This window comes from Pholcus phalangioides, unplaced genomic scaffold (assembly GCF_987345545.1).
Source record: "Pholcus phalangioides strain wild (caught in Gottingen) unplaced genomic scaffold, Ppha-v1.0 ptg000037l_1, whole genome shotgun sequence".
Classification (NCBI taxonomy): domain Eukaryota; kingdom Metazoa; phylum Arthropoda; class Arachnida; order Araneae; family Pholcidae; genus Pholcus; species Pholcus phalangioides.
This window is the reverse complement of record NW_028301624.1, coordinates 74,820-87,844: the sequence shown is the minus strand read 5'-3', so window position 1 is coordinate 87,844 and position 13,025 is coordinate 74,820. Positions and strand designations below refer to the sequence as shown.

General features: G+C 36.6%; 1 pseudogene; it reads right to left on the bottom strand.

Annotated features, from left to right (window-relative positions):
- Positions 1 to 219: 219 nt before the first annotated feature.
- LOC149065856 (DNA oxidative demethylase ALKBH2 pseudogene) lies at positions 220 to 732 on the bottom strand (annotated as a pseudogene).
- Between the last annotated feature and the right edge of the window lie 12,293 nt (positions 733 to 13,025).

The following is a 13,025-nucleotide window of genomic DNA, read 5'->3' as shown; positions in this document are numbered from 1 at the left end:
GGTGAAAAAGCACCGTCATCCTATAATAATATATAAAAAAGGGGATATGAGTAAATTTCATCAAATGAAAAGCTCAGAAATAAAACATCATTATGAAATTGAAAAGTTTGAAAATTCGCTTACCTTCACATTTGTCTTTAACTTTTTCATCGGTGGTGGTAAAACATCAGGACCGTTGCACATCTTACGGAACGTCAGGCTGACTCTTGCTTCCTTCACCTAAGGGGCGGCAGGAATCCCGTGTGTCGAGAATCGATTCGTTGGCGCTTTCATTGTTAGTAGGGAGTTGTCCTGAAGAGTGTATGCAACGGGGTCAAAACCTTTACGGGTGAACAGCATCTTTCTTTCAGCACCAAGTGATACCGTTGCTATCGGATAATCAGCCTCCAGGTCAGATTCATCGTCTCGATGATTCCCGATTCGACGAGTCCCGTCAGCATAGCGGTTGATGAGGACGAAATTGAATTGGCATCCCGTAGCTGCTTGTATCACATCTCTCACCTCTTGGAGAACTGGAAACCAAGGCTTGGCTGTCAATCTGAGACCACTAAAAGAATACGTAAGTCCGCTATCACCATAAGCGGCATGCTGTCGTGGTATTGGGTGCTCTTTTCCACAGACGACGACTTTAGAAAGTTCTGGTGGCAAATACTCGACTTCTTTTTTTAATGTATCTAAGACTTTTTTCGGAGATTTCAGAATTTGAGCCTTGTAGTCCACGTTCAGATCCATCTTATCAGCTACAGAACACGAGCAGAAATGATGAGAAGCACAGACTACGAACAAGGTTTCAAAGAAACGGTGTCGCACTGAGGGAAATCAAGGAACCCTCGCAATTGGACGAGTAAGGCCCCGCCCCATTTTGTTTTACTTTGGATTTGAACTCCAATGAGCGTAGAGTAATTATCGGGAAGAACAATCACCCCGTGAGAACGTTAAAATAGTTGATAACCACACAGACAACATCCCTTGGTCAATATAACGCCGAAAAGTTTAACGGTTCGACATCCGGGACGTGACAAAAATGGCCACCATGATAAATAAACATGGGCCACAGGAAGTCTGATTCGCAAGGTGCCAGATCCGGAAAAAATACCGCCATTTTGAAAATATATCGGACAGGCGACAGGCCGACACCTATCGGTCTGGCTCGAAAGGTGCGAGATCCGGCTAAAAAAGGAAGTCGGTCAAAAAACGCGAGGAAAAAAAAACATTTCCGGTGGTGCCATCTAGCGGTGGAAATGGGCACTCCCGCCGGTCAAAAACGCGCGAGACTCGAGAATATTTCCGGTGGCGCCATCTAGTGGCGGAAATTGACACTTCCGGCGGTCAAGCGACGCCAAGACTACTACTGTTGTGATTATCATTAACTAACCCGCATTCCTCACTACGTGGTCTGGGAGTAAAAAACCTGACCTAAGACTATCGTAAACCTCCCAGACCCCCCTCTTATTTAGATGGATCCCATCCGAACGAAGCCACCTATCGGTAAATGTGGGAAGCTCCAAGAACGTGACCCCAAGTGAGGAGCAAATGTCCTTCAGGCCTATATTGAATTGGTGGATCCTATTCCTATACCCCCTACTACCCCTTGGCAGCACTGGAATCACTGCCACATCTGTACCCCTCTCTCTAGTGGATAATAGTAAATCCCGGTACTCTGACAGAGGCTCACTAATATTCGCTCCTACCTGATTTGTTCCCACCCACAGAATCACCCGCAAGGGCAACTTTCGGCGATGAAAAACGTCTCGAACGTTGCCAATCTTCCCCCCAGGAAGGCAACAGCGCTCGAAACCCCGAAAATCCCTACACACTCGATTCTCAAGTTCCCTAACCATAGAATCGCCGATGATTAAACCCTCATCACTATCCCCCTCTACCTCATCCACGACCACCCATTCGCCCTCTAAGCCAACACCCCCTAAAGAAGAAAGCCATCTCACACAAAGAATGAGTCATGCTCTGGTGGCCTAGGTTTCTTCCTTGAAAGGTAAAGGGTCATTTCCCTATACGCTGTTTTCTCTTCCTTCGCGTTTTATTTTTCTTCAAAGTGCAACTGCAATCGCGAAAAAGATTAAAAAATAGCCCATTTATATTTAAAAGTAATTGATTTTTTTCCCCATATTCCTTTAAAAAATTAAAAGAATGAAAGTAATAATAATAAATAAAAATAATTAAAGCAGCCTTTGATAATCTATGAAAATGAAACACTTTGAATTTTTTTGTTCCAAAATAAAACCACAATTTTTTTAATCAAAAACGTTTATTAAACAACACGCAATACACAGAATCAGACACATATTTACATGCACACAAAATTATTTCTTTAATGTTTCTAATTTCCTACTTTGCTTACAGGCAATTTTTTTTTAATCAAATCATCATTGACTTTTTTACAATAATTTTTCAATAGAGTATTTGTTGAGGAAAAAACAATAGCTTTGATGACATCACACATATTATGTTTATGACATTCTGAATTCAAATGTATCTCTGATAAACGCAGGTTTTGTAACGTAACATTAAAAACTACATTTCGGTGGTTTTTGCATTTAATGAATTCCTTTTCAAATACAGATGATAACAGTTTTGTGATGATCACATAATTAAATTTTACAACAGTTATTATTTTATTAGATGGATATTTTAATCCCCCTTTATCCATATTTTCTATCAATTGGTATTTTATGTCATTTGAACTATTTGTAATTAGAATATCATGGCAAGTTTCGCATTTGAGCTTTTTCAAACAAACATTGACACAATACCCAGCAATATATGTTAGGATGATATTTAAATCAACAGCACATTCTAAATCATCCAAGTTCACCAAAAAGTTGAAGTTTTTGGAGTCATCATCATCTATAAGTGGTGCACTTATATTTTCTTCAGTACTGAAATTCTCAACTACAAAATCCCCATGTAAATGTGAATTTAAAGTTAAGGGAAGAAGACTTCGTACTCTCAGTTTAGTTTCAGTTTCAAATATTTGTGTTAAAGAGACATTATATTGTGCACCTGCTAACTGTCTGTATAAACCAAATCTTTCTTCTAATGAGTCAGTTTGAAATTTTCCAAGTAAGAATGTAAGACATTTGCAATTCTTCTGTGCAATACTTGACAATGTCGATTAGAGCCTCTGTTGAGTGTGACAGAGCTAAATTACTTAATTTTCCAGTGTTACTGTTGCATGTTTTCCATTTATTCAACCACAAAGAAAAATTTTGCAAAAATTCTAATCTTGTATCACTTGGCAAGTTCGTGAGTGGTTGCTGAAATTCATTTCTTTTTGCAATGCCTTTAAAAGGAGTTTTAACATTTACAATATCCCACCAAGTGGTAATAAATTTGATGAATGAAGACGTTTCCTCAAAGTTTAACAACTCATAAACTGGGCCTTCAATTTTCAAACCTTCTACGGTATGTGCATTAAATACTTGCAATACTAACTTAACATTTTGTCGTTCTAAATTAGAAGGACAAAGTGACTTGTTAGTTACGGTATGGCAATATTTGACAACATTCAACGATTCAATTTCGTGTAATTTTCTCAGGGTTTTGAATGAAGCTGTTTTCAATTTATCACCTGGAGACATTTCATTGCTATTGAAGGGAGGATAGTAAAATGTAACTTCTGCGTTTTTCTGGTTAAGCCAGTTGTTTCGTATGTTTTTCAGTAAGTGCACAGTGTCAATAACAAAAAACAATGGCCTGTTGTTATCAACAGGATGATTATACTTACTAAGAAGTTTAGGAGGATTGGTGAATCGAGACATTACTTTTCGATTGATTGCATTATTGTCGCTACAGACACAAATTACTTTAAAACCAAGATTTTCTAAGCCAATAATTAATTTCAATAAAAATGCATGCAAAATATCACCGGAAATAGTTTTAACTAGATAAATATGAACTACATCTTTGAAAATAGATTTCACACTTTGTATCATGAATACATAACGTGTGGTGGCAATATCTTCTGAATTGACTGAAAGGCCAATCAGATTTCCACCTTTGTAATTAAGAGCAGCTTTAATGTGAATCTCATCCATTAACAATGACACTTTTGTCATTTTCATTGAGATGAGAGACTTTATCTTTGATGTATGACAAAAAATTAACATCATTTTGCTCATCTAATGGATCAGCAATGTAATTTACAAACAACCGCTGTAAAGTGGCAGGATGTGGTAGTATAAAAATATTACTTTTACGCAGAAATTTATAGCAATGGGGAGATATCGAAAATAACATTGAACAAAGAATTAAAAATTCTGAGGAATATTTTCTCTGATTTTTGGGAATCGATAGCAATAATAGTTGTTCTTCAACAAAATCACGCATATTTTTTTCCTCCATACTATTTTTAAATTCTCCTACAGCGCTTTTACATAGATTTAGAAGATCATTTTTCTGATTGCAAGAAGCATTGAAGTTTTCCAGTTGGTGCAAAATTTCAGAAATACGATTTATGTCATTAACAGTCATGGGAAAATTCAATTTTCCCAACTTTGATATTTTTACAGATTTGTAAGCACTTACCAATGTCAAGGATTCATCAATGACCAAAGATGCTATCAACTGAGGTGCTAGTCCAACTTTTAGCAACACAAACATTACATAATTGTCATCCATAATCAAAGTCCACTTGTCCATTTTGAAGTCCTTCAAACAATTTTTTAGTTGTTGAAAAGTCTTGAACGTAAACTTATTCTCATATTGTTCTTTTGATCTAATGCTGTCCTGAATGGCACTGGAGAGAGCTTCATTTTCCAAATGAAGTCGTTTTACATCAGGTCCTTCTTGGAAACATTTTTTGGTGGAAAAATATTTAGGGCAGTTTGGAAAATTTGAAGGAATAGCAAAATCATAAAGACGTGGATGAGGCAAAGAAACACTTAATTTTTCACCGGTTTTTTCTACAAACAATTCAGACCGTCGCTGAATGTCACTTTCTTGGAAATGTGCTTCGCAGATCTAGAAATCAATAAAATAATACAAATTAGATGAAAAAGTAGACAAATATGGCATTTCTTTTTTTTAAATTAACTGCTAAGAAAACAAATTTTTAAAAACACATGTAAATTTAATCTCTATTCCTACAAGAATTTTAGTCGTGAAAGAACTGTTAAAAATGGGGAGAATTAAGAGAAAAACTTTCACAAACCTATATATATATCACTGGATAGTCTTTAATGTTAGGGAGAAATCTTTTGGATTCAAAAATTTCAATTTTAATGCTTCGTTCAGTTTATACTTTTAGGCTACTATTAAATGTGACAATTATTGAATAAATTACGATCAATAATTTATTTGTATTTGATTATAGTGACTGACAAAATATTATATTAAATTCCAATTTATTAAGGTATAATTAGTAATTAACATAATTATATATATATAATATAATATATATATATATATGAATAGTTTATCATTATATCAAATGTAATATTGTTGACAAAAATAATTAGGAATTATTTAGGCTGCACTGTTGCTTAAAATCTGATTAGAATTGAAAAAATTATTCCCATTTTTGAAAAACCAACCAACTGCACACAATTTTAAGAATAAAACAAATAAAAAATGATATTTAAAAAACTTTTTAGAACATACGTCTGCCTCAATTTTAAAAAGAAATATTTCTAATACATTCACTCACAGAAAAAAATTTGGGGAAAAATAGCATGAAATTGAAATAAAAAATTTAAATAAATAGATTTAAATTTGCCGCTGTGGTGGTCGAGTGGTTATAGTAACGGACTCGTGATGCGAGGATCCGGGTTCGAACCCCACAGTGGTGGTCGGCTGAAGTTGGTTTTCTGTGGTTCCCAACTTCAAGGCGCAAATGTGAGCCGATCGCCCCGTTAAAAAGTCTCGCCACAGAGAGCAACAGTCCTACAACGATAAATCATTCAATCATAACACTTCACTCATAGTTAGAAAAACTGGTGGCAGATGGCAGCACTACACATAATAAGCATTACAGAGAAACAAAAAACTTCACGTCAGGTTTCACTACACGTACACCCACATTCCCGCATGTACCGATTCGTTGGGGGTGTGGGCGGGGTGCATGTGTGGTGTAGCAGTAGTAGGTAGGGCCTCCAAAAAATGGCTCGGGGATCCATGATGTTCTTAAGTCAGCCACCTCGTTGGGCAATTTGCCTGTTGTGGCGTTGTATTTGTATAACAGATTGAAACTTACCCTTGAATTTTTAGTGATCTTCAAATTTTGTTGAGGAATCACTGCCAGCCATTTTTTTTAAATTTCATCATCTTTGGGGAAGCGGAACATTGAAACTTTCTCCGTTCCCTCGTAATTCCCGCGGCAGTTAACGATTGAACATTTAAAAACCATGCTGTACTTTAGGTTTTTACATGCAGAGAAAAAGCATAACGATTATTATTTTTTTAAACAAAAATTAGAATTATCCTTAACGAAGAAGATGGACTCAACATTCAAGCAGGCCGGTGGCGTTTAGCATCAAGAAGAAGGCGGCGATCTTCGGAACTAGTTTTTCCCAGCCACCAGAGCATGACTCATCCTTCGGTGGGAAGCTTTGTGTAGAGGCTTTCTTCTTTAGGGGGGTGTTGTCTAAACTGTCGTTGTTCGTGGAGATTGCTTCTTCATCAACAGGTGGCTCGACGACCAGAGGCTGCGTTACAACCGGGCCCTCTAGCACCCTAACTTTTTCCTGTAAAGCTTCGACCTCGAGTTCCAGCCTTTTCCTATCCAAGCACCATTTACAATTGAAACTATCAGCTACCATACCCCAAGACCAGGGAAACCTCCCGTCGCAAGCTCTACACAACACTAGTCGAGGTCGAGGCATACTAACACTATTGCAAAAGCTAGATAATAATAATTATTAAAAATAGGAAAATGAAAAACGTTAACAGGAAATTAAAATAATGTAAATATGAGAAATATGCGTAAGAGATTGTACGAAACAATTACTCAGATGCTCAACACTAAATCACGAAGAATAAAATAAATATGTATATAAAGAATACAACACACTCTAGAAAAAGTATTAAGCTACAAAGTACAATTTATACTTATTAGAATTAGCTAACTATCTCAAATCACACGAACACTACAACCATAGGCCCAAGTGGAAGGAAAAACGAAGTTATTGAGAGAACCTGGGAAAAAGTATACACTGTTTGCTAACACTAACGTCCAAAAAACCTACGAATTTATATCAGAGAAGCGAGAAAACACAAACCTTGCAAAAATACAATGAAAATGAAATGCGAACGAGAAAAAAATCTAAGTCGATCGAAAATACACAACGAAAATTAAAAGCATTGAGAGCAATATAATAAAGAAAAACCACCAATCTCGGAATCCAACGTGTGCTAGAAAAAAAAAAGAGAACACCGCAGAATATGACCCAAAAATGAAAATTTGTTAAATAGTTATTAAGAATTTCTTAACTGGTAATTAAATATTAACTAATTATAATGCTTGAAAAATTGCTCAATAGGAATTGAAGGGAAGTGCAAGAACTATAAATAAACCATAAAATTGATTATACCTACGAGCCAACCAAGATTTTTACTGATCAACTGTTGACACATGTAAAAATAATTGAGAATATTCTCTTCTGAATATCTTTTTGAGCACAAAGCCAATTCCCACTTAAACTTCCCCTTACCTGAACGATAGATTTTTTTTTAGCTGGTCTTTCCCTTGAAATTGGATATTTGTCATCCAAATGTCCCAATATCAATTAAGAATGCTATATGAGAATATCACACTCGTGTCTTATTATGGAACAAAAGATCTTGTTGTTTCACTTCTAGGAAAAGTTTTACATCGTTCCAAAAGTAGAAGCAAAATTTATTTTAGAATTTTACGGGTCATTCAAGTATTATGTCAGCATAGATGGGGGAGGGGGTTTTTCGATTTGCTGAGTTTTGATGACAAGGGGGGGGGGTTTGGATGGTGCTTTACGTTCATCAACCCACTCTTTATGAAGATATGAAATATTCTTATTGGTGCGCCAAAAATCGGAAAAAAACATTTCGATAGTTATTGAGCACCTCAACTAACATTCTCCCTGTTGATAAGTCCCCTGTAGAGCCACTCCAGTGATCTCTAAATGTTTCACGGATCCTTCAAGTACTATGGAAATGTGTCCGGGCTACTTAAGTGCTCTGGAAATATGCCACGCATCACTCAAAGGATCCGTAATTATGCCACGGATCACTTAAGTAAACTGGGATGTTTTGCGGGTAACTTGAGTGATGTAGAACCATACTGGGGGCCGCTTAAGTGCTCTAAAACTGTGCCACATGTTACTAATGGAATCTCTAAATGTGCCACGGATCGTGTGTCGTGGTGATCTTTGAATGTGAAAATGATCTATGAGGACTACTTCAGTGATCTGAAAATGTGCCATGAGCCACCTAAATGCTCTGGAATTGTGCCACTGGTCATTTAAGAAATTTGTTAACGTGCCGCTTAGTTCATTTTTACAAAATTAGGTTTGAGAGGGCAAGACACATCAGATAACCTTCAGGGCCGCATTTGGTCTGCGGGTCAAGGGTTTACATTATATGGCTTAAAGGGTGGGTCGCAATTAATTTCTTAAAGATAAATTTTGATCTCTTACCCTTCAAATAGCATTGAAATGAACAGAAATTAATTATAATAACATATAAAAGTATTTTCTTTCGAAATTTTAATTTTTTTAAAAATATTTTTTGTATTAAACAAATAATTTTTTTCGTCTGGGGGGGGGGATGGACGAGCCTCCTATGCCCCCCTGCCACGTACGTTTCTGATCCCACCAATATGTGTTAGGAGGTAGAGGGCAATGCTGACGAAATTTTGCTAACAAGGGGAGGGAAGGGGTCAGAGTTTTGCAGACTTTTGCTGACAAGGGGGTCAAAAATGGCTGAAAATTTGCTGACGTAATACTTGATCATCATTTGATCATTTTTGTCGCACCACGGTCATTTTCTGCACATGAGGGCTAATTAGACCGGGACCTACGATTTATTGCCGATTCCGAACGGCAGGCTTGTTTTTTTATACTCATCGAGATGTTGGTACGCTAACCCCTCGATGGGGGACTTTTTTGCTGGGGTCAAGTCGCCGTTTTTTTTGTCGTGCCCCTGTCAGGAAAGTTTTCTGACAAGGACGAACCGGGTATCGAACTCGCGACACCTCTAAACATCCTTTGGTACTTTAGGCGAGCATCTTATCCACCTGGGCTACCGCGCCCCGTAGTACTTGAATGGCCCCTAATGACCGACAACCAATATATTTCTATGTAATGAGGTAGCCAGTCGAATTCATTCTTCACGTGTTTGAGAAATTCTGAGAATGAACACTGCTTGAGGGCTCTGGATCAGGTGAAATTCAAAGTGTTTGTCACAGACGTGAGAACGCTGTTGCTTTTCTCAACTCTTTGCAGCAAAGACGAAAGGACAAAATTGTAGTTCAGGAATTTTCTAAATGCATTTTCTTTTAATTTTACGTTTAGTCTACGTGCAAAATTTATATTTTTGCCTGACATTGCTGAAGTGAAACCACCCTTTCTTGCTGCTACGGGTTTGTTCAAAGGAAATTAATATTTTTCCTCAGTGAGTAATTTGATAAATTTTGCCACGATGAACTATCTTCTGTTGTGGTTTCGTGAACAGAAATCATTTTTAAAAACTCTTCACTGATGTTCACATTGCCATCGCAAGCTCGAAGAAAGTCATTTGAGGCGCGTCTGGAACACCCAAAATTTCGTTAAGGGCAATTGAAAAACACTGAACATTTGAAGGTATTACTTCCATCTCTTCAAGCAATTTATCACCTACTGCTGTTATTATTATATCCGTTCAGATATGAACAGAGAACTCGATTTGTTGAATATGTTTACATTAGAGGAACGCAGGTGTCGTGAGGATATGATCGAGGTGTTTAAAATTTTCACCGGGATGGATAGGATGGACCATGAGTTATTAATACACCGTGAATCAACTACTTCAACAAGGGGACAACAGTATTATTTAGTAGGAGACAAGTCCAGGTTGGGGTGTAGCAGGAAGTTTCCTCTAATAGGGTTGTTAATAAATGGAATAGCTTACCTCCAGGGGTCATGAATTCCAACACAATTTACACGTTTAAAAAGAAATACGATATATATAGTGGGATAAATCGAGAAGCTATCCATACTTAAACTAAGACAATCATAATCTTCTTATGGGCAGTGTATTATATACTAGTATTAATTATTCGTTTTTATTTCGTGATGTATACTTTATATTGGGTTGCTGTATTTTCGTTATATTTCACATTTTTATGGCCATCTTTTTTCAGCCACCACGTTGGGCAATTTGCCTGATGTGGCTTTTGTTGTGTTTGTATTTGTACTTGAAATTGTGTTAGAATCCACGACCCCTGGAGGTAAGATATTCCATTTGTTAACAACCCTAATAGAGAAAAACTCCCTGCGATACCACAACCTGGAATTGTCCCCCACTAAACGATACTGTTGTCCCCTTACCGAAGCGGTTGATTGACGGTATATTAATAACTCAATGGTCCATCCAATACCTTCCCATGAAAATTTTAAACTCTTTGATCATATCCCCCTACCCCGTCATCTGCGTTTCTCCAATCTAAACATACTCAAGAAATCAAGTCTTTTTTCATAGCTCAAGTCTTGTGTGCCAACAGGAGCACGCGTAACTCTTCTCTGCAACCCCATTCCCTAACCAAGTTGTAGGTATGATCTCCAAAACCTTACGGCATACTCCAGTCTAAGACGAACCGAGCCTCGGAAAAGCAGAAGAATGACTTGAGGAGAACGCAAATAGACATATTTAAGAATGAAACCGAACACTCTATTCGATTTTTTGACCACCGCTGAACAATGTTCAGAAAAAATAAGCCGCTCGTCAATGAGAATTCCCAAATCAATGACCACAGTTGCATACGGGATAGTAATAGAGTACCATTTAACTTGCAAGTGAAACGTGGATCGTTTGAATCAAACTGAGCGACCATGCACTTATCAACACTAAAGGTCATGCTCCATTCATTTACCCATGCTGCAATCATGTTCAAGTTCATCTGGAGCATCTCCCTATCGCTTGGATTCTCGACTATACCCATTAGCTTCACGTCATCTACGAATTTACTAACAATCCTATATATACCCTGATCGAGTTTAACGATAGAAGGTGAAAGAAATATGAGCCCGAGGACTCCTCCTTGAGGGACTCCACTTTTGTCTAATCGAAAAATTCCCCGTTCACCATAAACCGTTCTGGCCCATCTCTCAGTCACGATTATATCCAATTCAACAAGTTACCTCAATCCCAATCTCATGTAAACGCTTCAAGAGTTTATAAGTAGCAGCCCAGTAGCCTATAACGCTTTCATCATGCAGAAATAATCACAAAAACATATTAATTTCAAATCTTTGAAAAATGAACGTGAATTTTTTTAAGGGATATCACACCTTTCAACATAGTGAAAAACTCTCTCTATGCTCTATTAGAAATATTATTAAAAGTACTATTTAACTATTGATTTATTCCAATTTTTTACACACATTTTTGATTGTATGTGCTGCTACACTATACGAGTATAAAGTTTTATATATTTTCAATACTTAATCTTTGGGAACTTCCAGAAAGTGCATTAAAACAGCTTGCGCGCATGATAAAACAGCATGACATCAATGTAATCGAATGAAACTTGATTGAAAATAATGTAAACTGTTCAGTTCACGCACATATATATATGAAATGAAACGAAAGATTGAGATTTCATTGATTCATTCTTTTTGAAAATTAAATTTCATTTTTAACCATGTAAAAAGGTTTGAGTGCCTTTAAATACACATTTTGTGTTTTCTACTAAAGATAAAGATTTGTTTCAACTGCAATCTTAATAATGATTTTCGAATGAATATAATTTTCAATAATTTCAATACATTTTGATGATCTTGAATAATTTTTATTATTATTGGAGTAGTTTTATAAAAAGCATAAAAACCATAAAAAGGTCTACTAACATAATAAATGACCCTATCATGAGCTTTTAAGAAACACCACGATCTTAGGATGGAAGGGAACATTACTGTGAATGATATAAATTAATTAAATTAACTTGAATTAATAAATTTCAAAGAATGGATGATGAACAAAATAACGTAAAGTTGGTTTTGTATGCATAACTGCATCAATTTGCAGGGGGGTGTAGTAGTTGCGTGGCCATTAATTTCTCCGTTATGGGGTACATATGTAAGTTGCGTTCAGCTTACATATATACTCCTTACTCATATTTTCGCTCTCCCAAGAGTGCCCTCCCCCCATAACGAAGTTTGACTGCTGTAGGCCTACTACTACATTACTACTGTAATAACTACTGTCAGAAAAGCTAATATTTTCCCCCGTTTCTCGAGAAGTCAGTCTACATATGTTTAAAAGCAAAAAGTACCCAGTCCTTTGCTTTTATTCAAAGAATTAGTAGCTTTATTCAAAGTAGGCATTTATTCAAAGAAACGCCCTGTTTGGGAAATAAGGGCGTATCGAATGTGCTAAATTTGAAATACTCATAAATACGATCGCGATTGAAATTAATTGATGGAAATAAACTTCAATCACAATGCATATAAATATTCCATCTATTCCAGGATATGATATATATAAGCCTACTAATTTAATTCAACATGAGATTAATGATATCCTCCGCATGGTCTGAATAGACAAGGTCAGCGAGTAATTTCAACGATAAGATAAATGGTCCGTCAAATTTCCGCTATAAACATTTATTCTAATCGATTTTAGGATGGTGCCAATCATTAATGGGGGATTGTTAAATGAGTATGGCCCGAGCAGATGAATTCGATCGGAGATACGAAGATTTGATGGGTTTTAATCTTCATCGTATTTTCTATCGTGACTTCTGTTTGTTTCGAGAAGAAAGTAGAGAATATCTCTCTCACCTTAGAAAATAGATGGCTCTCGCTCGTGATGGGCAGGATAATATTTGGGATCTTTTA